Source organism: Vidua chalybeata, chromosome 1 (genome assembly GCF_026979565.1).
Source record: "Vidua chalybeata isolate OUT-0048 chromosome 1, bVidCha1 merged haplotype, whole genome shotgun sequence".
Lineage (NCBI taxonomy): Eukaryota > Metazoa > Chordata > Aves > Passeriformes > Viduidae > Vidua > Vidua chalybeata.
This window is the reverse complement of record NC_071530.1, coordinates 122,641,779-122,668,712: the sequence shown is the minus strand read 5'-3', so window position 1 is coordinate 122,668,712 and position 26,934 is coordinate 122,641,779.

The following is a 26,934-nucleotide window of genomic DNA, read 5'->3' as shown; positions in this document are numbered from 1 at the left end:
GAAAATGGTTAAATTTAGAGTTGTCTACCATCTCAACTTTAAGGAAATCTAAATTGTCTTTAAAGAAGAAGCATATTCTTCCTATTAATATTCATTTATAATTTCTGAATGGGAGGGATTTATTTTACTAATAAATCATTCTTCATGAGTTTCGGAATTTGTTTGGACTATTTGGTCTTTTTTCTGCTTGTCCCTGAAACAGAGGTTGAACGCTCTTTAAGCTGTAACTTGACCTCAATGCTTTCTTTCCCCAGATGAGACTGAATCCTCAGCAGCAGGAGAAAATATGAAAGAATAAGAGAGTCAGAGGAAAAAAAATACCAATGATTGAAAAGAGTATCTGAATGGAGAACTAAAAAGAAGAATATCGAAATGTCTGATCTTCATTCAGTTTTACCTGTCCTGCATAAATTTTCTTGTTTTCATTTTTTTTTTTTTTCCCTTTCTGGTGTTTCAAGAAGTTTACTTTCTGAAAATAAGGAAAGGCACAAAACCTACATCTAATATCCCAAACAAATTAAGCAACCTACTGCCTTCCCTAGAAAATTCAAGAGAAAATGCATTACTTCAATTAAAATTATCTTTTAGAGATGACAAAAGCAGGTAGAAGCCATTATCATGTCTAGCAATGTCTTTTTTGGGAAGACTCTTTACATGTTCCCCTCTGGCCTACTTGCACATGTGAGCAAAGAAGTACTGCACTGTAAAGCATCTAAAATCTTTTCTACGTCTTCAGTATTTCCTGGTCATATGGAATATGAATAGTGTTTAGTTTCAAGACATTCACATACTTCCTTTTCTTTTGATGTAATTTAGCCTTTCAGAGGCCACATACTGTAGGTTATCTGCTACACTCAATTAATGTTAGGTACAAACCCACACTATGTTTAGCTGAGTGTAATTGCACAACTGGATGTGCAGGGTAAACAATAAAGTGCAGCTTAGATCTTGTGCTAAATCACCAAGAAAGTGTGCTTGCAAGTGAACAGTGGTGGGAATACTGCAATACTCTCATTAAAAAAAAAAAAAAAAAGGGTTTGTGTGTTTTAAGGTTCAGAGAGGTGAAACAATAAGGTAGATTCAACACCTTAAGGCAGTGAGACTTATATCCAAATTCTTATCCTGGAAATTCTACATTTAGATTAGTAGGAGTAGGATCAGACACAAAGAACTAATTTTTTTATTGGTTTTAGAACTGATATTTTAGGCATTTAAAACCAAAAAAAATGGGAAACCTCACAGGTTTCCAAGGAGAAAAAAAAAAAAACAAACCTGCATGAAGATATCCAAAGATCTTTGATTACAATCAATATAGAATCTGACAGTATTAGAAAATTAAGACAATGGTCTCCATGCTGAGATACCAAAAGGTAATTAAATATCACTTCAGTAGCACAGGTCGTTGAGATTTGCTCTTTTAAGTCTGAAGTTTCCATGTTTTAATTCTCAGCATCTGCAGGAGAATTTCAGGTTTTTTCTGCCTTCTGGAAGACAGTTTCTCAGCAGATGTGGAGGTGTGCCTTCTGCTGCTATCTTGGTTATGTTTTCTTGTCACTCTGATCAGAATAGGAAGCAGTAGCTGCCCTTAAGAATCAGCCCTGACAAGTTGTTAAAAGATTATCTTATAAATGCATAATTAAGAATTGAGAGAACTTGTTACTTTTATCATTACTAATAATATTTTTATCATTGTTAACAAATACAATAAATCCTGTTTGTGCTATTGTTACTATTTACAGTGGTAGTTGTGTTGATTCCAGTGTTGGGGGTACAGAGGGTTTACAAGATAATGCTCTGTTGTATTGGAATCTGTATAACTCTACCCATATTCTGAAGAGCTTGCCAGTGAAATAGAAGACTGCTAACAACAATTGGTTACAATAAATGGACTGGAGTAGTGTAGGGGAGTGAATAGATGTCATTTAAATGTCTCTCCCAATACAGAGCTCTGGAATTGTCCTCAGGAGGCAGCTATTTCTCTTCATTGGTTACATTACATCCCAGAACTTTGCACTATGTCACTCCTAACCACTGTCATTATGTTGGAATAAAATGTTACACAGGGATATGTAAGGATGTGATGGTTCTACTATTTGAATACACTCCAAAACAGAATGAAACTGAATGAAACTGAAGATTGGCCCATTGCATCAACTCAGTGTGACACTGATCTTTGCTTTACCATTTTTTAAAGAAGTACTAAAAACTCAAATAAGATCTTCTGGAATCTTCCAAAATCCTCAGACACAATGCTTTTGTAAGATAAACTTAAAGGGCCATCCTGTCTACATTTTCAGCTGGTTAAATAGTATCAATGATCTAGCAGTAGTTCCCTGAAGAAAATATCCCTTGTTCCTTGACACAGAATCCAGGTACAAGTCAGGATGAACCCCAATCTCTGCTGATTTTTACTCACCTTCATTTGGTTTTTCCTAAAAATCATAAGCATAGAAAATCATTCTGCTATAAGATATCATAAATGTGTTTGGAGGTTTTTTAATAAGTATTTTACAATTTTCAGTTAGTGTACACTTTTCTCTGTACTTGTCTAATGAATAGAGTGAAGTTTTTATTTATTTTCCCTAGTCAAATACTTTTTGTAGCAGTTAGGGGAAATTTTGTAAGTTTTTAGAAGGAGTTTACAACCAGTGTGTAAACACCTTCAGCTGATATAACTGTGACTATGCTATATGATTGTATTATTTCAGCCAGTTTTATCTGCAAATAGCTTCAGAAGAAGTGGTGAAAACTAAATGTAAAAGGGCTCTTGAAATAGAACAGAGAAGCTTGTTCAGTGCTTTCATCAAAATTGTATATAGATGTGCTAAGTATGAATTTGTAAATCTCGCCTAAATTGCTGAGACACTTCAAAACCACTAACAGAATCAGAAACTGCACAGGGATAAAATGCAGTGAAAGTTCCAGTTGTGTCCTTGAGCTAAACAGGACACCATATCTCATTTCTGTCCAAAAAGTTATGTATATGGATGGGATAGGCAGTATCCACCTACATCTTGAACTTCGAATTTTAAGCATTTATCTGTGGGTGTCAAATTTTCTTGAATAGGTCAAAGACCTCCAAAGTTATTGGCATGATTGAGAGATGCATAGGCAATTTGATCACGTTACTCCTATGTCAGATTAAAAAATGGGGATGAAGCTTCACAAAGCTTAATGAGACCAATATATACTGCTATAAAATAAAAGTTGGTTTTTTTTTTTTTTTTTTCAAAATCATATGTTTCCTAGTTTGATTTTCATTAAGAATATATGGGCTCAAAACATGAGCTGAATGTAGGTGATAAAAGAATCTGGGGAGATCTTGGAACAACAGCTCTGGGCAGTGTAAGCTGTCCCATTTTCTCTTTGAAAAGGAAACACATGAGGATAAATCATTACCACAGGTAAAGAGGACTGATGAGAAAGAGATACAAGAGAGCCTTGACTTCACCTACACACTGGCAAATCTTGGACACAAGTGGAGTGAAATAATCTTCAATCATTCTTCAGATACTTGCATCTAACAGATCACTCCGCAAAAATAGAGTAATTACATTTAGGAACTGCTCTTCCTAAGCTTTGGGTGTTTCTGTCAGGGTTGTACTCGAAGCTAATACACACTTCAGCCACTCCGGGTTCCTGGAGGATCCTATACAGGTGAGAGAAGGTCTGTGGAATAGGAGTCTTCTGTCTTGGAAGATGCAGCAAAATTATCACTTAGGATTTATCCCAAATAAGTTTAGGATTAATCACCTGAGGTTACCTCAGCTAACATCTATATTAAATAAAACAAAAAGTCTCTCCAAAGAGCAGTTCAGTTCACCTGAGACTCAAGCACTCCAAAAGTTCTTATCTTCCTTCACTGATTACTTCCTTGCCTAGAGTGGCTGGGGTAATAATTTAGTAACCAAAGTTCGGTGAATACAATGGGTCTTAATATCCTCTTTGCATTTTCCCCTAAGTGCATTAATAAAACTGCTAATATTATGGGGGAAATAAAAATGTAGTGGTTAATTTTTTGCACACGTCTGTCTAAAGAGAGACAAAATAATGCATAATTTTTCAAATCAGACACCATTCACAAAGTGGGAGTGGGAAGAGGAAGTCTGTGATGAGACCACTGAAAGAGAAATCCAGTGTAAGTTTTTAAAAGGAGGAACTTTTCTCTTTCACAAAGAGACAGAATGGATAATTTGAAAAAGTTTATAAGTATAGTATAATTCTCATAAAGACATATATTTTTGTATTGAGCAGTTTCTTGGTCAAAAAGTCCAACAAAAATATAACAAAGCAAAATCTAATTAAAAAACAACCAGATGTCCTTTTCAGCAGAAAAGGAAAAGAAAAAGCAAATGCAAAAATAAAAAGGGGGAAAAAATAGAAAAGAAAGAAAACAAGAATAAAAGGTACCACTGTTGAGAATTCTTGGTTGTTTACAAACTCAAAATTCAAATGTTTTTTTCAAAAGCTTATTCCAGGCAGCAAATGAAGTAATCTTTTTGGAAAGTAATAGGATTTTATTCTCATGAGATCCCCCCACAGAGAGGTGGCTACTTCCTTAAATCAGTCAGTCAGGTATGATGATACCTCAAATCCCAACTGCTTGAAGCAAATAAATAATAAATGAAGATGGCATTTGAGTCTGAAAAATCATCCGTGAGGTCGAGATCCTTCCTTTTGGTGAACTCTGTAAGATGTGTAGTGTGGAAGCAGAAGCTAAAGGTTAGGAGCTTGACCATGCACTGCACTTCGGCTTGTAAGTTCAAAAGTGGCTACTAACCATGAACCAAACACATCATTGAAGGCTGGGTTTTTGTGTTTCTTTTTTTTTTTTTTTTTTCACCCTTCGGTCCTTATAGTCTAAGGTTTGCTTTCACTCCAGGGGAGTAGAGAGTCAGAAAATGCAGGAAAGAAAAGTTAGCATTCTTTCTGAGCACAAACCTGCTGCTAAGCTGGTATTTTGTATTGATTTTTCCTGAAGCCTGTAATCTTGAAAGCTTGTAACAGAGGATGAGGTAAATATCATTTTATTTGCTCAAATAGGTTTAGATTAGATTGAGATGAAAAACTAGAGACAAGCCAAATTAGGACTGAAAGCAGCAATTACAGATTATTGTTTCCAGCAGTAACTAGAATAGGTTATTTCACTGATAAAAAGGGCTTGCTGAAAGAAAGAATAGGTGATTTTCCTTAGAGCCTTAAAATAATCTCAAGAAAAGAACCGACAAGGAAAATATAAACAGAAATTCATAAAAAATTTGTTATGTTGCATGTTAAAAAAGTGAGACTACCTGTAGAGTAAATTAGCATGTGGTTTATTGAACTTACTTGTAATTCACAGTTTAACAGTATATACTCAGAGTGCATACTTCTGAATATATACAATATGTGTATTTAGAAAACTAGTAATATACTTTTCATTGTGTACATTTTTTCTTGTCTTTTTGAAAAACAAAGCACACCATACATCCTGGAGGATAATAATAAAAATCAGCTCTTAAAAGTAATTCCTTCGATAAAATAGTTTCTGAGGGGAAAAAAATGTGTACAAAAGCGTTCAAATGATGCTGACAATAAGGCATGGAATTTAAAAGGCTTAACCATGTCTTATCTTAGAGTCTGTTTTATTTCTTCATCTTCTGAGCACTTCAAACATATGAGCTGTTATTCCATCTTTAGATCAGTAACTTTGAATTGTTCTACCTGTCATTCTGCAGTGACTAGCACAGCTAGATGTCATACAATGATTGTTTGCACTTTCATTCTTTCACATTAAATGGCAATCATCCGGTCCTTTTGATTTGTTTCTTTTATTTAGCCCTGAAGTTTTTACACTAGAATCTCATTAAAGCTGAACTAGTATATTCCTGTCAAAAAACTAATGGAAAAAGTTTAAAAGAGAAATATTTCACCTATATTGTCACTTACTGGTAGAGTTGCATTTATCAAGATTTGCAGAGTTTACTTCTTTAGTATACGTTCTTCTGGCCTTGTTCACCTCTCTCTGCTTCCACACTCTCCCCCCTGCCCCCCACTTCTGCTGCACAAAATTAGGATGATATGCTCTAATAAACCAGACATCTTAATAAAATAACAGCAAAAAGAATAATAAATTTTATCTCCTGGAAACATTCTTTTCTCTTCATAGGACAGATATCTCCTGTTAGTCAAGGATATTGTCAGAGAATTTTCCTATGCAAAGAACTAAGCACTTCATTGAACAAACATTGTTTACAGAAGTATAACTCGATGTCTGAGTTACAGGAACAAATAAATTAAACAAATCCTCTGCTGCTGATGTTTCCAGGTATATATGATAATCTTTGTCATCCATGCAGACAACTAAGTCCCACCGTTGAAAATAACTCTACAACCTTTTTCCCCTCCAGCAACATTTAGATTTTGATCCAGGTAAGACCACTAATTACAGCACCTAAAAAATTGATTACTAAGCTCTTCATAAGAGTTCTCGAATTACACAGAAGTTATTTATGCAGAAGTATGGCTTGCTGTATCAGGAAAAGAAAAATCATACAAGACCCATTTAATCTGTGGTATGAAGGACAATGAAAAATATATCCATTCAATAAAGAATCTTCTTTTATCTTATGCTGCTGCACTGACAGATAAGAGAAATATATCATGTGGATTCTGATCCCTCTATGAGTTCCAGAAAATAAGATAAGGGTCTGCAAAATGCTGGCAAATTAATCCCAGTGAAATTACTAACCATTTTGTCTAAAGATCCAGTAGTCAGGAGGGATAACTTAGAGGTCACCTTTACTCTTAACGTTAAGGGTTTTCTAGCTAGTATTGTGGCATACATACATTGTACATCTAAATGCCCGATCTAAAAATGAATTCCTCAGCATTTCTGAATATGCTCCATAGATTTAACTCAAACGATGCACGGATTTTTCCTCCCATGTAAAACATGCTGTTTTAAGCCCTCTGTCTCCCATTTGCCTGTGCATAAATGATGACCTCTTCCTTAGAAACTTAAATGATGTGCAAGCTGCTAGATGTCAAAGGATCCCTGTGGCTTGAACACAAAGATAAGATAGTACTTATTAATAAAAAATATGAAATTACTCTGACATGTAATTGTTGCAGAAAATGCCTATTTAAGAAATGCATATATAAGAAATAATGACCAAAAGGGAGGGCATTTCTCAGCAGTTAATGACTAGATAGAAAAGTTAATGGCTCCAGGTGAAGTCAAGGTCGCATAACTCAGCCTGTCATTAATAGCTTGGAAATGCCCAGCCAGGAGGTCATCACTGTTATTATGAGCCATAGGAATATAAAAATATAATGAAAAAAAATAATTACCCTTTTGTGTTTTGAAGAGTTAGAAGTAAAACTGTTGGTTGCCATGGATATGTTGTTCTGTTTACTAGAGTTATATCCTCTTAGCAGTTAAAGGCCAGGGTTGCAATTCAGCATGGTGCTAGCCAAAACAATTAAAGCACAGAGCCCAAAAAGCAAACCTCAGCATACTACAAGATCAAGGATCAGGCTTATAATAAGTGGAAAAGCATTCCCCCAGGTTTATTTTCAGCAATGAGTACTTCTGAAGCAATAATTCTAAGGTAAAACCTGCCTCCTAATAAATTTGTTTCCTAATGTTCTCCATTTAAATTATATCTGGTTTGTAACTATATCTTTACAGTTTTGCAAAAGAAATAGACAATATACCAGTAAATCCTGAAATTCTATCTTAGTTTCAAGTTTCTTTTCCTTACTGATTTTCATAATAAGTTGTCATTTGTTTATTCACTCTGAATATTTTTAATTAAGTGAAATATAGATACTTATCCATGTTTCCAGTCTTGTCAAAATCAGGAGTCAGATATCTTTTGGATGGAGTTCTATAGATTAAGAATTACATAAAATATAATTTTTCTCCCCCTGATATTCTTTATATCTGTTGCTTCTTCCTTGGTCTTAATTGTTAAAAGAAGATAAATAGCCTATCTAACTTTGTTCATTATCATGCATATTGTGCATGTCTCAATTGTGTCTTCCTTCTGCCTTCCATATTGGCCTAAATAGTATCAAATAAAGAAGAGAATTATACACAAAGACATGCAAAACACTCTTGAGTTTTCTAGACTGTGTAGCTTTTAACATAGAATGGGTTCAAGCAGGTACATTTAAAGTGCAACCCCATATTCTAGGCAATTTTATTTATATGAGGTGGGAGTAGCTAATTAATCTGTTCAACACAGAGTTCTGAAAAGTACTTTCAAAACATCTAAGGAAATAATAATAAAAAAAAGCTTAAAAAAACAAGTCTGATTTTCATAGAATTCATGTGCATAATTCTGCTATCCCACAGCAACATAATGTAGTTTTTTTTGTCTGAATGATTTTGAGTCTACTTGACCCAAATGTCTTCTGCACTTGCTGATGATAATAAACAGAAATATGCATACCAAGAAAACTTTCTAGAATAAGCAAAAGAATAATAAAAATTCGGCTGATTAGTATTACTCTAAGTATTTCAAAAATGTATCATTCTGTAGTAGCAAACTATCTCCAGTATTCATATTAAAACATGCTTATTCAAAGACATTTTTCTCTGGACCAATTAAATTACCAAGAAAGACCAAGAATTAGAGAATAAGAGATAGACTGCCCCCAGCAATCATAACACTATGTCTGTAACTGAGACCCGAGTTGGATACTTGAGAACTGAATATATTTCCACAGTAATCAATGATATGATTCTCATTGATCCTAGAATGACTTGGATCAAATTATTTCCCTTGACTAAGGGAAATCATGGTAAAAAACCCAACCAAATCTAAATATGCATATTTGCATATATGTAGGCCCACACAGATATTATGTAAAATTATTTGAAAGAGAACCAAGGACATTGAGAAACTTAATGCCTCTTAATATTTCTAAATACTATATGTTCAGACACTCGGAGAGATTTCAAATTACAAAAGTGAATCTAATCCACAAATCCTGTTTACCATCAAAACTATTGTGCAATAATACAGATAGTTCAATGCAGTTTTTGAACCTCTACTATATATCCAGCAGAGAAATGCTTACTGCTACTCTCATGTCTTTCCTACCCAAAAGAGGTTTACAAAACAGATAAGCTTTCCAGAATAGCCTCATGATTAGTACATCTAGGGGTTCTCAGTAGAAAAATGAAAATAAAAACATTCTAAGAGAATCCCCAGTATTAGTCTTTTCTCTGTTTTTTAACCCTAGAGGTAAGCACACTGAAGGTCTCCAAAATCTATGTATCCATTGCAGGCAGGAGTGTAAACCTCATAAGTATTCCTAATGTCAAAATCAGCACTAAGTATTCACTTGAAAAGCAAATGGCATCTCAGAACCTAATAGGCTCGAGATCCTACAGGCTTTTCTATAGAGACAATGTTTATTCCCAGGAAAATGTCAATAGCTTCATTTGTGTAAAAGTGTGCTTCTACAGAAAGAACCATTACTAAAATAAGTTTCAAGGTCTCAATTCAGTTTCAAGGACCGTTGTGGTTCAAAACCAGCGGACAACTAAATACTCTGCAGCTGCTCTTTCACTTTCTCCCACCCACCCATGGCCCAAGTGGGATGGGAAAGAGAATCAGAAAATGGTAAAACCTGCAGGCTTTAATAAATGAATGACAATAATTATTGAAATGAGAAGGAGAGAGGGAGGAATAAAACCCAAGAAAGACAAGTGATGCACATTGTAATTGCTCACCTCCTGCTGACCAATGTACAGTCTGTCCCAGAGCAGCAATCAGTGTCTCCTGGCCAATTGCCCCAGTTTATATATTGGGCATCACACTCTGTGGTATGGAATATCTATTTGGCCACTTTGGGTCAGCTGTCCTGGTTGTGCTCCCTCCCAGCATCTTGTGAATCTGCTCACAGGCAGAGCACAAGACAGAGAAGTCCTTGATTTAGACTAAGCACACTTAGCAACATCTAAAACATTAATGTGCTATCCACATTATTCTCAATACTAAATCCCAAAACCACAGCACTGTACCACTTATTAAAGCACAATATTAACTCTATCCCAGCCAAATCTAGGGCACAAGATTTTGAGGAGCTCATTCCATTGGAGGGGATACAGAGGAGGTTGATGTCAGTCATTTGTAAATGAATGGAAAGGAAGTTAATTTTTCTTTGTTGAAAAAGCCCAAAAAAACAAAATACACACCAGCAAGACCTGTTTGATTTTTTGAAGACAGATGCAACCCCAAGTAAAGGTTTGTGTTAGGCTGAAAATGGATTTTAGCTTCATTCAGAAGACATTCGTCTTAGTGCATGTCCAAACATGGTAATCATTTACTCAATCTGTATTTTTCACAAGTGGGTTAGGATAAGGCCATGGAGTCTTGAATAAGGTATGAGCTAATAAATCTGTATACTAAACTGACATTCAAAAACATAGTTGGTCATAATTTAACAGAAATAAAGCTGCTATCTCAAATCAAGGAAAAAATGAGGAAGGCAAAGAAATTTGAAACCATCTAGAACACTGACATTATTTGCATTTTAAAGAGTTATATTGTTGGGATTAATATTTATAACATGTTGTGCAGTACATTGCCAGGAAAGACTGTCCTATAAAAAGGATCATTTGGGTCTATTGATCTGAATCAGTGAAAAAGTATTTTGGCCAGTTTGCTTAGTATCCTTTAGTGGCAGATATATCTCAATCCTCCAGTCAGTATATGAGGTAATTTAAAAATGGTAAGGCACATCATGATGTGACAGTGCACTAACCTGAACCCTGAAGCGGAAGTGTTTTACCCTCTTACAAATGAATGTTCCAGAAAATTTCAAAAATATAGACTGTCTATTAGTAACAGAAAAGAAATTTTAAAAATAGATTAAATAAAAAAAAATCAAAACAATTATTCTCTGTAATTTAGAGAGGAAACTTGAATCTTCTTGGTGAGAGATTAAATGAAAGCTCTTGAGCTAACCTGCTTATCTGGTCCTTGCAGGTAGCCCTTCTTTCTAGTCTGTTTTTTCTGGTTCAGCTTACATTAGCATCCAGCACTTCTTATTCTACAATCTCAATCCCTAGAAAAACCGCCACTTTCCAGAAGAATATATGAAAATTTTATTCTACCTTTTTTTTAATAATTTGTGGTGTTCTTAAAGCCCCAGCTTCTGGAGATCTGATTATTACATGTCTTTCAGAGCATTCCTAAAAAACATACTCCCCCTCACCAAAAAAAAAAAAAAAAAAAAAAAAAAAGCCTTAAACAAAGAAGAAAATTCCACCAATAAGCCAAAAAACCACCCCCACACCCCTACTGTTCCCCACCAAAAAAAAAAAGCTTTTCTTACAAAATTCCTCTCCTCTATTCTAGCATCTCCTGGACATAAACAGACTTGATGCATACTAAGGTCAGCACAGTACTGTTCCTTATAAATATCCCTTCTCATATGCCCATTTCTGTAACATCAAACTGTTGAAGTATGCTTTCTTACAGTGAAAATTATTTCACAATCAAAACATTTGAAGCACTGTTTTTTATCTCTCTTATAAAGATTAAGTTATATGCTTCACCTGCAAAGACAGTGAAAAGGATTTGAAATATTTGATATTTATTTGATGAGCTATTATATTTGAAAAGGGACATTTTCACTCACAGATTTGAATTTTACATGTGGCTCACATTTTATTTAGGGGATGGAGATAAAATGAAAAAGGTGAAATAAAATGCTGCGCAAGGGTGTTCCTCAGGTCTATATTTCATGAAATAAATTCCCTTGTTTTTTACATTGCACTTAACAGGTCGTTGCTAAGATTTGCATCTTCTCTCTCAGTTGACCTCTTTCAAGATACTCTGGCATTTGCTGCATTTCTGGAAGAATAGCTTTGTGAAATCAGAAGTCTGTGTGATCAGACAAAGCTTTCCAGCCATGCAGTTCTGTAGCTCTAATCCACACCTACTGACATGCCAACTTACCTTGATATGATTCCTGTATGGGAATTTAATCAGTCAGAAAGATGCAGAAAGAAAGGACTTAGAAGATAAATTCTATTTAACAGTTAGGCAAAAGGAAGAAATACAGAGCAGACTAACATTTTTTGTTCTGTATTAAAGTAACTGAGTTGGGCAATTCCTTTCAAGGCACCTAGAAACATTTCTTAACCCAGTCTTCACAATACCTTAGTAAGTTTATTTATTATCAGAGAAAAACACAAAATGCATTTTGTTTTTAATTAATGACAGCTCTTGCCTGTAATAATAAAAAAAGAAAGAACGAAAACCACCTGTACAGCGTCTCTTGAATTTTACAAAGCAGAGAAGCAAGATTAAATCTGTACAGCAGATCTAAAGAAAAAGGAATAAATAACCTGGGGTAAGACCTCTGGAGACCAATTTAAATGGAAACTGAAAAGCAAAGGGTTCAATTGGCCTCCTATACATAAACATATCTTTGGATTTATTATAATTACTTTTAAAGCCAGAGAGGATCCCAAACTGATTTATGAACAGTGTAATAGCTGGGATTGAAATATCAGGATGGGTTATAAAGAGAAGAATGTCGTCCACATACAGTATTCATTTATGTTCCTGTTTGTGTGCATCAGTAATGATACAGTAAGTTTACGACATTTCTAAAAGCCTCAGGAAGTGTTTTGAAAGCTAATGTGGAGGAAGGAGGAAAAGATGGACAACAAAGCATAGGTACAAAACTCAGGAAAAAAGAAAGATTCAAAAAGACTGTGGGAATTTAATTTGATTTTATTTTTTCCTGAGAAATATTAAAGTTCATAACCAAATCTCCAAATAGATGTCTATGCAGTTCAGTTTCAGCAACACCCAGAAAGTGTAGCCTTTTTATTCACATCAAATTCCATTATTGCATCTAGGGAGACTGCAAGGGCATTATTCTTAACCTTGTCTGACCAATGCATTAGATTACTCTCATAAAAATCTCAGAAATACTGGACCTTTATGTAACAGCTTGCTTAAAAGCTGTTTCTATCTTATGGCAAGCTGAGTTTGAATAATCCTGTTTACAATGCATTTCCAATTGCCTATTTTTATTTCAAGTATAGTAAAAATGTGATTTATTATCTTTTTTTTTTTTTGGTTTGTTACATTGTAAAACACAATGACCCTTGTAAAAATGCATTAGAGGTGCTTCTAAAAGAATTCAGTCATCTGCATGTACCCTGAGTTTCGATTAATATTCTAGGAAACCTAGCTCCTGATAATAAGGCTGCATTTTGTTTTTGAAAAGTTCTGGGAGAAAAAAGCTGCATAAGAACTTCAAATTTATTTCTATTTTCTTCCCTCCCCCTCCCCCCCATTAATTTAACTGCTTCTTTGTAATTTTCATATCTCCACTCTAAGAGTATCCATGTCTGGCAAGATTGGCCTTAATCTTGGGCAGATGGAGGGAAAAAGATAGCAGGGTAAAGAGTAACATGTGTGAGCATGTGTGTGAGAGAAAGGCCACTGCAAAATTTCAAATCACTATGGACTATTCAAATGGATTTTCGGCACCTGCAGCTACTATTGAAGTAAATAGGAGTTCTGGGAATTGGTAGGAAAAAAAACCCTTTAAAAACTGGAAACTCACAAGAGCATGAGTCCTAACATGTTTCATATTAAATGACAATATTTATAATTACTCACAGAAACATTCTAATGTTTCCTTAAAATAATTGTTTATTAAGAATCTGTGGTCTATATTTTAGCTCTGTGGACTGGCCCTTTTTTTCTTCCTGTTTGAGGAAAGAATACAGAATATAATTTCTGAGAAAAATACAGCAGGTTTAGAAGAATAATCATCCATCCTTAAAGTACAGATGGCTGAGCTTCAGAAGCTAGTTTTCTTGTTGCTGGTATAAAAATATATATACATTAAAAAAAATACCCATTCTCATTTTTCCTTATATATGTTCTTCATCTGCAGATAACACAAATGTTACTCTGGAAGAAGAGGTTAAATTAATTAGAGGGTTCTGTGATGTTATTTGATCTAATTTAAATCCATGAAATACAGAATTTCTGAAATTATCTAAAAACAGAATTATGAAACATGATTCTCTATTTCTCACAGAAAGAGTGATAAAGTCTCACTGAATTTTTCTAGTAGCCATGTAATGGGCTACTAGAGACAACTTTGAAATAGCAATTTTCTGTTATTTATAGTAAATATTTAAAGTTCTCCATTTTTATATGATTATATGGTGATAATTTAAGGAACTGATGTCCTTTCTTATTTTTGACATATAAAAAGCTGTCCAATTCAAAATATGTATTTACAGGTCATTACCTATTTCTATAAAATCATTAAGGCCTTCACAAGTTTCCAAAAATTCCTCTTCAGTGTTTTTCATCTACTTTGGAAAACAGTGTCTTATTCTCAATTAAATAAGTAAAAAGTCTAAAAACTTGCTCAGGCTTTCACAAATCAGAGAAAGCTATCCCCTCTACCATGAGTATACTTTGTCTTCATTGACATGGGTGGTCGCTGTTGCTCTCTCTCTCCGAGTCTTTGAAATAAACATCTAGCAAGGCAGTTGGCCCTTAGGACTTCCCTTGAAAAAGGGAGTTCCAAAGAGCAAGTCCTTTAAAATCTGGAAACACACGAGTCCTAACATGTTTCATATTAAATTACAATCTTCATAATTACACCCATTTGCAACTCCAAGTGCTAATCATATGCTGTGACTCCCTTTGCTGGGATATACCTCACGATCTGTACATCATAGATTGTACCCCTATATAGAGTTGGGTTTGCCCAGTTTCTGCCCTGTGCTGATATCCAGATCCTAGGTCCTAAAAATAAGAGGAATTATAATTTACTAGGTTTATTACTCTAGAACTTACTCCCTTTAGCTGAGGACAAAGGTAGATTTGTATTGAAAGCTAACAAAAGGTGAAAAATGAAGGTATAACCACTTGAAAAGCTTGCACAATTTCAGCTTATAATGGTGTGGTACAGGCATTGAATAAGTTTCTCTGTGTGGACTGATACTCTAATTTGAAGGAAAGAAAGAGCATTTACAATATCCTGACCAGGGACACTGGAATTTTATTACACCCACTGATCTCTGGAGTCTGTCTTTGGATGAAAATACAATATATGCATTTTAGTTAATGTGCTCTTATCCTTTCCTATAACAACATGTGAAAATGAACTCTCAAAATTTGTGCTAATTTTTACCCCATGATGTTCATTAAGAGATAACTTGTGACTATTGCAGTACTTAGCTGGTAGAAGGGAGTTGAATGAAGGGGGAGTGCAAGTTTTGCTGAGTAATAAGAGAATAAAGGTGGAAATACTTGTCCCTCACCCTGCATCATTTGAATATAATCATACATTTACTTTCACATTGGGAAAACAGCCTTTGTTACAATACTGAATTCAGAAGATAGGAGAGGGCAACTAAGAGGGCAGCGTGCAATTTCTGTGTCTTTGGTACAGCTGTGTATGCAGAATTCCAGATGGAATATTATAACGAAGGAATATTTGTCTCCAGCCTTTCTGTAAGAGTACAAACCTAGGCATCCACTAAGCACTGACATTTCTCCACATTTTCTAACCATTTTTAAAACAGCATCTGAACTTGAGCAAGATGAACCTCTACTGAACTGTTTACCTGTAGGTAGAACAACTTTGAACTAATTGTGAGAACAGCAGTTTGTTTAGTAAAACTGTGTTATCTGCTATTGATAACTAAGCTCCATCTCCTACTTTGTCATTTTTATCATCACATGTATTTCTAGAGTGCTAATGAGCACAGTGTCTGCTCATTCTTTCTTTGTCATCCTGTGATATGAGCAAGCATGATCTGCTTCTCACAGTTTTGAGACAACGAATGAATCCAAAATCCCTTCACATTTCCAGAAATAATGAGTAACAAATATTTTTCTTGACATTAGAAGCCTTGAAAGCATAAAACCAAATTCTTTGTTTTTTCTCTTGTAGCTGCTTGATCTGGAGAACATAGTGAACTATAATTAGCATTCAAAACTTCAATATGTTCTCCTTGCCTTTTTATAATTTTGTCATTCCTATTTCATTTTGCAGTTTGCACTGGCCAGTGAGGGTCAGTCCATATAAGTTGTCTTCTGGCTCCATATTAGATTCCAGCAGGTGGATAGGAAATTAGGAAAGATAAAGACAGGAAGATGTAAGATTCTTCCACACAGTAATTAAGCATAGAATAAAATAACAAAAAAAGTTTTAATTTTTTTTGAGGAGGGCTTATTTAAAGATTCTCTGTAAATAATTCAGCTTAAATATGACTATAAAATTATACAAATAGTGGGAACTAATATTGTGAAATATGCTATCTGATTGAAACCAAAATTAATAAATCAAATCTACTCTAGATTTCTAACTTTCCACATTCCATTATCTCTGACCTTGCAAAAACACTGTCTTTTGTTTAACTTAAAGCATAATACTAATTCAGTTGATTTACTCATGATCTTCAGGTTGAGAAATGTATAAACATACAGAAAATTAGAAACTTAATTTATTTTTCCTGGAACCAATTAAGTTGTAGATAAATGAGCTAGTCAAAAAAAAAAAACAAAAAAAAAAACAAACAAAAAAAACTTTTTGAAAAACTATTTTCAAATTTGAAATAATCTTCTGTAAAAATTCCATTTAGAAGCAGTCTGTTCAAATGTGATTTTGTTTCATGTTATAATATAATTATTTTTTTCCAGTACTTATGAAGATTGGTCCAGTTTTCTAATACAAAATTTTGCTAATCTCTATATACATGGATATCAACATTTTTCTCCTTATTGTTTAAGAAAATTTATCTATCATATAAAATAAAACAAGCAATTACCCCACTCTAATTTGGATCATCCAAATTTAGCTAAATTATAACATACAGTCAAGAAGGCATTATTTTGATTTTGGAGAGAGGGTAAATATTTTCCTATCCTTCCAAACCAGCATGCAATGTGATGACATGCATGGCAATATTTCTTTCATCTGAATTCCACAAAGTACATCAGTATTATTCTCCTTACATGGCAGCCCTTAAAGTATTCTTGAACAAATACTAAATAATATTTAAAGGAACATATATTAAGACTGTTCCTTATGGCATTCCTACATTAGTGTATAAACTGCAATCTATATTAGCCACTTCCTTTGCCTTAGCTGACTCTCAGAAGACAGAAATTTAACACTAAATGTAGTTCTTGAACCCAAAATGTATTTTTAGCTATGTGTAGTCTTTGAAGAATTTTAGTGCACTTATCTAATATCCTTTATGGTGGAGGAACTGCATTGCAGTTAATGCCTGTTCTTTTGAATGTTTTTTTATGCATATGTACCATAAGTATCACAGTAAAGACAGGAATGTTTTCCTGGGAAGGACAAGATATTAAACATGAAAAACTAGGAGTACTTCCAAATTATACTTGAAAAAGATCAAAGGAAATAAAAAGAGGAGAAAAGCTATAATGGCATTAGAAAAAGTTCCCTATATGTTATAATTCCCACTTAAAATTTGCTTCACATAAGTTGCACTCAGGAAAGCAGTTTACAAAAAGGGAAAAAAAAAGAAAAAAAAAAAAAAAGAAAGCCAACCCAAATGCTATCGAATTAACTGTTAAAAATCTCTTCAAGATTACACAGAAGTGTAAAGATTTTCTCAAAGACAAAAACTAAGTGCTCTGCTAACAGAAGCTCCCTAAATTGTATCAAAACTCAGTTTATATTCCCACAGATGTCTAACAAGCTGTGTATATGGTCTTGGATTATAGACTGGGAAAAATCAATACCTTGCTGTCTCAAAGGCACCAATATAGATTATGAATCACAGCCAGGAAGTTGTCAGTGATCTTGGCTGCCAACAGTGCTTCAGTGAAGATATTTGCTAGCTCATATTCTTTTAATGTGCACCTTTCATATATGAAACAGAACAGGTCACTTTTTGATGAGAAAAAAAAAGAAAAAGAAAAAAAAGGGAATTTTAGGCAAAGATATAGTATATCAAAAAATAATAATTATCCAGTCTTATCTAAATAATGGGCTTTTACCCAAAAGTTGAGGAGTTTTTATTTGTGCTGTTGTTTTGTTGGTTTTTTTTTCCCAGAAGAAAGATACACACACACCCCTCCTCCCACACTCACACCCACACCCACCCCATTTTTCTGTATTTAGGCTATAAATTATTTCTATCAGTTTAAACGAGTTCATAAGTTGAAAGTAACAAAAGAACAAGGAGGAATTAAGGTTTTTTATCATATTTATCTGTAGGAATATATAAGATCAACTCAAGGAATGTAGAGTTTTTAATGTGAGGAAGCCTCTTGCATTTCAGCTGCACAAATTGTCCATGAAAATAATACACTGTCACTGCTTTTCAAAGTACTATATTTAGTAAAATTATAAAGCCTGTAAATAGAGAGGGTTTTGCCCCATTTCATTTTTTCCAGATACATTTCAATTAAATAATAGGTACAGAAGGAATAATCATGCTTCTTGGAGTAAAAGTATATTTTGAGGTACTCCTAATGCACAGTTAGGCATATAACCCACATGCACAAACTGCACTCCACTGGCTGTGTAGGGAATGGAGTCTATAAGTTCTAAGCCTTCAATATTTCTGTGACCAAAATAACAATAATTTTTAAAAAACCAACAAAAACCCTACCAAATAACCCCCCCCCAAAAAAAAAGAGAAGAAAACCTACCCAAAACCTATCTCTCCAGCACGTGACCATTTGTTGCTACACTAGAGTGCTATTTTGAGTGAAGGCTCTGGGGTTTGTCAAGTTATGACAGCTGTAAGAACTTGAATATACCAATAAATCAACTCTTGGAAGATACACCAAGTTAAGAGATATCACCTGCAGCATTTTAAATTGCATGGGGAACAGTATTCAACCCAGAACAAGTGATCATATTCAGATAAAAATTTTCCCATAGGCTTCCTTATTTGGAAATGGTATAGACCTGGAATGAGTATGTGGGGAGGCATGTACTTCCTGTGCTCTCCATATTTCTTCTAGTTTTTCTTTCTTCTGGATTCTACATTACACCTGAACCATTTCTACTATGCTGAGGGGTAGAGATGATGAGGCTTGAAGAAAAAGACAGTGAAGAACATTTGAATCCAGGCATACTCCATTTTTCTTTGATACATTTGCTGATCACAAATTGAATACTTTTTAACAGTATCAATAGCATGGGGACTTCCTTGTGGTTTATATTATGTGTTGTAAAGTGACATCTTATAGGAGCCTTCTAGTACTTAAAAGGGGCCTACAAAAATGCTTGGAAATGAAGTTTTTACAATGGCATGTTATGAAAGGACAAAGGCCATGGTCTTAAACTGAAGAAGAGTAAGTTTAGATTAGACATTAGGAAGAAATTATTTTCTGTGAAGGTGGTAAGGCACTGGAACAGGTTGCCCAGACAAGTTGTGGATGCCCCATCCCTAAAGTGTTCAAGAACAGGTTGGACAGGGCTCTGAGCAACCTGGTCTAGTGAAAAGTGTCCCTGCCCCAGCAGAGTAGTTAGAACTAGATGATTTTAAAGGTCCCTTCCAAAATAAACCATTTTATGTTTTTTATGATTGAACATTGACAACATTGATTTCCAGAGAAAATCTATCAGTAAAAGGTAAGGGACCATTCAAAGAGGCTGGCATAGAATTGATTAATCCACATGTAAGAAAAATATTGCAGGAATAGTTGTACTGTGGTTAACCAGTTCTCTCCTCTAGCTACAGCTATGGTAAACTTCACAGATGTTTAACTCCTTGTACAAATGGATCAAAACTAAAAATAATTTTTGACTTACCTGTTTGAATAGGACAGAAAATTGATTAAAGAAACTGGACATATCAGCATAATTTTTGCACTGCAGGAGATGGAAACAAAGATAGTGAGAATAATTGTTATTATACAAATAAGATAACTTTTCTAAAAAAGGAATTCAGACTAATTTTCTGCATGAGCAACATTCCTCAGGATCCTGGCCATCTTGTGTTTTGCATCAACTGGCTTATCCAAGGGCTTATTTCAGCATCTCCTATGCTTTTACACTGTCCAAAATTGTGAGGTTAAAAATCTTTCTAAATAAGATTTAGTTTTTGGTCTGTGTATGAGAAACTTCTACCTTTTATTTTTAGGACTTTTTAATCCTAAACATGTGGTCTTAGAATTCCCAAAATTATTTGGTTTAAGGACAAGTTTAATTAACAGATTAGGGTGAAAAATGGTGTGGAATAAATGAGAAGTGATGAAAATGGACTTCAAGCATTTCTTGAATAAAACACAAAGTTCTTCAGATAAAACTGACAAGTAAACTACCCATTTTCCACTAGGGAGTAAGAGCATAGATCACAGAAATTAGGCTTTTTTCTTCAAGTAAAATAAAACCAATTGGTGTTAAATTGTATTATTTTTCTGATCTTCCTGAAGCAACAATTTGTAAATCTTTACACTACAAGCATTCTTAGTAAAAATTGCAAGTATTTAAGGTAAAAAATGAGTCCCCTTTTTTGCTTTATTACAAGCTTCTAGGATGCACAAAACCTCTGATAACAAATCCTTATGGAAATATTACTGCACTTTTTAGCTAATGAAACAGTAGGTTATATGGTTCTCTAGCAGCTGTAGAATGATCTTGGTTTTAAAAGACCCCTAAGAATACTGATTATAACAGTTGCCCCGACACTGCCAAGTCCAGCACTAAACTGTGCCCCAAGTGCCATGTCTTTTAAATATCTCCAGGGTTGGAGACTCACACCACTTATGACTGGATACCAGCTGGATGTAGCTCCGTTCACCATGGCTCTCTGGCCCTGGCCATCCAGTTTTTTACCCAGCAAAGGGTGCACACATCCAAGCCACGAGCAGCTAGTTCCTACAGGACAGTCCTGTGGGATACAGTGTCAAAGGCTTTACTGAAGCCCAGGCAGACAACGTCCACAGCCTTTCCTCATTGACTAATCAGGTCACGTCATGGATCAGGTGAGTCACGCAGAACCTGCCTTTTACAAATCCAGGCTGGCTGGACCTGATCACCCCATTTCCAGTCCACCCCAGGCTCCTCTGTCCATGTCTGCACTCACAGTTGGGCAATTGCAAATGTCAGGGACTCCCTTGGACTACGGGTTTGTCCCTTGTTGGACTATGAAGGCCCTAATGGGGGGCAGTAGGCCAGGGTGTGATGGGCACCTTTCTGGAGACTGGGAGAGCCAAGGTTGCCAGCCTGAACATGGGAGATGGGACCAGTCCCAGCGAAGGGAATCAGGGTCAGATATATACCCAGGATGACCAGAAAAGACTAAAAGACCCGATGGAGGATAATCATATCAGTTCTCTGTGATTAACAGGCATCAAAGTACAATTACATTATTTAAGATTTTTGCTGAGCTTGGGAAAAGTCTTGCTGAATGACTTACACCTGAATACGACTCCACATTTTGTTGGAACATGAAAGGTAGTTACTAATAACTACAAAACATTTCATTTTGCTATGTATGAAATTAACAAGACTTTCAAGTACAGGAGCACTGCTGGATCATCATTACTAGAGCTAATTAATGCAGAAGAGGCATCAGTGATGATTCAGCTGGACTGAGTTTCCTTCCCAAGGAGCTAACAGTCTGTGCTACTGCCATTGACAGGCATTCCCTGCTTTGGTCGCCGCAGAGCTGCTCACGACACAAGTGGCAGTCGAAGACTATCCACCCTTCAAGTACTCATTAAATTAACCTAAAATATGTCCTGCCACCTAGGAAAAGCTAACTTCATTCTGCTCTAGTTTCTGAATCTAGTACCCATGTGAGTACTTCAAATGAGCCTATGCCCTTCAGTCTTGATAATACACCTTCCTCTTTATTTTTTAGGACTTTCTTCATCTTCGGCTCCCTTGCCATGAATGAACAGATTGTACGGTAAAAGAGTAGTTGTATCTTGGTAGAGCATCTGAATGTCTTCAAAGAAGTTACTAGGAAATGTGTTCCACTATGAGGCTTAATACTTTATTATATTCAATATCAAAAAATTAATAATATACATACTTAGATTTACATTTTTCATTTGATCAGGTTTAGCATTTTTATGTTTGTTTAACACAGCAATGATGTTAGCCACTGGCTTTAATTTTTATTTGTTCATCATAATCCTGTCTCTTTCATGTGGTAAGAAATATACATTTCTCTAGAACTCTTTTCCTGAATGAAATGCAAAAACTGGAATAAACCTCTTTTTTTTTGCATCTGATTTTTTTCTCTAACCATTATTTTATATGTATTCTGGTTTTGGTTTTTGTGTTGGGTTTTTGTGTTGGTTTTCAAAGGTTTTTTTTGTGATGTCTCCAAACTCTTCCACCAGCTTTCCATTAGAAGGAAGTTTAAGACTGTTGAAGTCTTTAGATCTATGAAGTTGTACAGGCTCCATTTCAAAACGCCTAATTTATTGTCTTTGTGTTTGGCTATTTTTATTTCTCCAGAGTAGTGACTTTAGAACATTTAAGTGTGCTAAATAAAGAATCTACCTTACAGAGCATGGGATCTAGACACCTTGTATGAATCAACACAGGCAGGTCACAGAACTACAAAACTATGGCTGAAACTCCAAGAGTAAATTTATTTAATTTCCTTGCTGACTGGAGGATCCTGAAGCACCACCTGGGCAGCAGAGAGACACAAAATGAGGGCACAGGCACCATCAGTCCTGGTCCAATCCCAGTGGGTGGCAGGGCTGCTGTTTGCACCCATTTATCAAGGGCCCACGCTCGTGTAGGTTGCCACCATGCTGTGATCACCCCTGAGCTTTTTATGATCTCTGAGCTTTGATCTCTCTCCCAACAGGGAGCTCAAGCATGTCTGTGAGAGTGCCTCCAAGTTTCTGTAAACACTTCTGTTATCTCTGCACAGAAATTCTACTTCTCAAAACAGACAGAGGATAAACAGCAGTAGGCATAATATATGGTTCCCCACACTGATATTCTCCAGGCCTTGGTATTCCCAGCTGCCAGGTCATTTGAGTGGATCACCCCTCTCCTTGCCAATCTTCACTTGTAACCCTTTCCTCCCAACAGAACTGATGTGGTGAAGTGGATAATAGACTGAATATTGTATTATACTACTTGTACAAACTTTAAGTGAAATGTTTTTTGTTCGGTATCAAACATAACCAGTGTATGTGCATACTACTTTTTAAAAGTAGGGAAGAGAAGAATGAACATTATAGAGGGAAAGAGCATAGAACAGCAGAAGGTTTATGTTTATCTTCTTATGATATAGGAAACTCATTCTGCATCATCCAATAGTGAATTTTCTGTCGTATTAAATTGTGATACCAGATATGCTTTCTAGAGATAATTTTAGCTTAAATTGAAACTACTCTCCTGATTCTGGAGTGTCTGTGTAAAAAATGTTATGATGTTATGTACAATAATACTATATTATTGTTCCACAGGTATAAAAACCTATGGACCAAAAGATGTTTCTACTTCAGCCAGTTTCACTAAAGATTAAATGTTAAACAGTACTTTCCAGAACTGATGCTTTTTCTGCAGGAAAATAGTATCATTAGTATCTTTAGGTTTTACCCTGACTTGATATTTTCTGCATTTTAATTTTGCCTCTCTTTATTTCAAATATCTATCTAAAAATAATGAGACAATTTTATCCAAAGACAGCTAGGAGATAATTTAAGGCAATTCTTCACTAGTATAATAGAGATGGATTTGGCATGGCCACATCTTCATTAAACATCTCACTGCTGCTGGTTCAACTGATGGGAATGGAACGGAAGGTGTGATAGTGTTTCATCTTCCAAAAAAAGTTTTCACAGAAATCTTTATACCTACCTTATTTAATATAAGATAGAGTTATTTCTTTGTAACTTGTAATGTGGGACATTTCAAGAGACTAGGAGGTCATATGAAGCTTTGAAAGACTGCCTTCACTGCATCCACAGGTCAGGTGTAGCTGAGTATCTGACCCATTTACCTTTTTCCCCCAAGTGCTTCATGCACTTTTTTTGTTGGTTTCCTACTAAAAGAGCTGGTTTTATGACATCACTGATGATGGACAGAAAGATACTTCATACAAGTGCCTTAAGAAGTAGATTTCCTATTTTCATCACAACAATACTATTAATAGAAACAAGCAAACAAACACAGAAAATACATGCTGAACATCTTTGGTTTGTGTTTTATGAAGAGTTTATGATTGGACTGCATTGTTGCTAAATGTCATCATAGCAGTTTTTTCTTATTGGACTATAGTGATCCTTGTGGATCCCTTCCAATTCAGAATATTCCATGATTCTGTGACTATAAGAACAACATTGCTCTGATTAGAAATCACTTCCAGAATGAAAGCTACAGTATCTAATGCAAAACTACTCAAAGCTAAAACCACTTAAAGAAATATTTTTTTTCTTTTGCAAAGAGTTTGTCATACTTCTTCTAGTTCTAATGCATTTATGAAAATATCATGCATTTATGAAAATATCCCAGCAGAGAACTTGAAAGTTCTAGGTATAAAGAAAGCTAAGTATGAAGAATCTAAGCCGAAGTAGGGGAAAGACTTAAAAATTAATGCCTTTGTGATTTTGTTATAACTGCCCCAGAAAACATGACTTTTGATACAAAATGAACTGTAATTATTTGCCTGAGAAAATAAAATTGAATCCCATGGAATAGAATTTCCAAGAAAGGCCTATATTGGCAATACTTTAAGATATCTTACTCTCTTTAGCCAAAGCCTTTACTTTGTTAAAAATTGAAAGGAAAATGGTATTTAAAAATATATGGTATTAAAACAGTATTAAAAATCCAAGATTGCTTAGAAACAAATGAACAGCAAATAAATTAAAATTCCATCGAACTCAGATTTTATATAGCTAAATTCACAAAAAAAAAATTGTAGCAAAATTTGGATGGGAGTCTCGATTTTTTCATCCAGAAAGAATGCATAGTAATTTTCCCTTCTAGCTTTCAGATGACTGTAACGAAAAATATGTTCACACTATTTGCTATTATTAAAATATATAGTTTCCTTTTCTCCTTGCTGAATCTATTTTTTAGAGGTCAGAGCAATTTGAGGAATTCTTTTTTGTCCTTCCTTCATCTGCCTTTCTAGACCTTCTTCTCTTGTATTCTGTGGTATAGTCAGGAACAACTCTGTCGGTTGGTCTGTAAAACATGCAACATTAAAAGCACGTAAGGTCCTGCCACCATAGTGCAGCAATCCTTGTAGGTTGCAACAAAAAAATTGTACATGGGAATGCCAAAAACTTTTTTGAGTATGAATTTTACAGGTCTTTCAGGTTCTTGGAAATGTCTATGAAATAACTGTATAAACAAGAATTCAAATTAGTGATGTTATGCATTTTTCAGGGAACTCTGATTGTCATTGTTAAAATAGCTGCTAAACATTTACTAAAGGAGAACAAATTTGGCAGTTTTACATTGTCGTAAATTATTTAATCAGCTATAACTTTCTTAATTTGGAGTCAAGATAATGAAAGTGAGTGACCCTCAAATACGACATGCCATCCATCTGTTTCAGAAGTATGAACAATACAATACAACTTGCACCACCACAGACATTTACAAGCCATCTCTTGGCTTTTGGAATTATATTTTTCTATAAAGGTGTAGGAGAATGAATATAAATATAAATATAAATATAAATATAAATATAAATATAAACCATGCTTAATTTTTACATTTAATATTCTAACATTTCCTTTTAAAATGAATAAAATATATGAGAATTTATTGTTTATATAAATATAAATATAAATAAAAATATAAACCATGCTTAATTTTTACATTTAATATTCTAACATTTCCTTTTAAAATGAATAAAATATATGAGAATTTATTGTTTTGTGGATTCGCTCCTAAATCCCCTATGTGTTGAAATTCAGGTCTTGATAGATGCTTTCACATTAGAAGTTTATGACATTCTTTTGAACCAAATTTCCTAATTGTCCCTACTTACTATACATGTATTCATATCACAGACAGCTCTCACATACCATAAACTGGAATTGTTTTGGATAAAATCCAACTTTAAGATATAGTCCATAAAGCACCTGGCAGACTCCAACAGCAATCCCTGGAACTAACAGGGTTTTTTTGAAATCAAATTCCCTGAAATCTTGTGCAGTATGAAAACTAGGTCCTTCATACCACTGTTCATCTGTTCATACTAGAGGTTTTGTGCAAGAGTTAAGAACAAAAGAGCACCCCAAAAAGCCACAAGAAGGCTACCCCTTTTTGATGGTATGTTAGGGGTTTAATCATTACAGTAAAAAAAAAAAAGAATTCTCTAGTACGAAATTTTCACTTGGATGCAAGGCAAAAATGTGGGATCTCTTAACTCATTTGAACTCATGTTCTGCATTGTAATGAACTTTACATTTAACTTTCACATTTAGCTACATTCCAGAGGGAGAAAAACACTCTGTTCCTCCTGACACTATTACTCAAGCTCAAACTAGACAGCCTATGTTGTGGAATCTGGATGACTCCTTAGGGTGATAATGAAAGCAACACCTAAGACAGAGACATCAGACATTCTTCAGTACTGTGAACACTCTTTGTACTATGAACAAATGATTTTTTTTTTTACTCTTGACAGAAAAGCCCAAAGTATCATATTAATGAAGTAGTAAACATAAAAATATTTTTAAAAATAAATAAACAAATAAAAAAGGGAGAGACTGATTGTTCTCTTTAAGATAACAAGGGGCAGTATTTTCAGAAATCTGAATAAACAATTCCAAGATATATATCAAATTACCTCAAAGTGATGAACTTCAAGTCACAAAAGGCGAGTTTTCAACAAATCCTGTACATCATATAAACTTCTATGGCTGATGCTACAGCTAACACATTTCAATACCTTGGATCATTTCAAGTTAGGTCATATATATATATATATACAACAATATCTCCATTGTACCA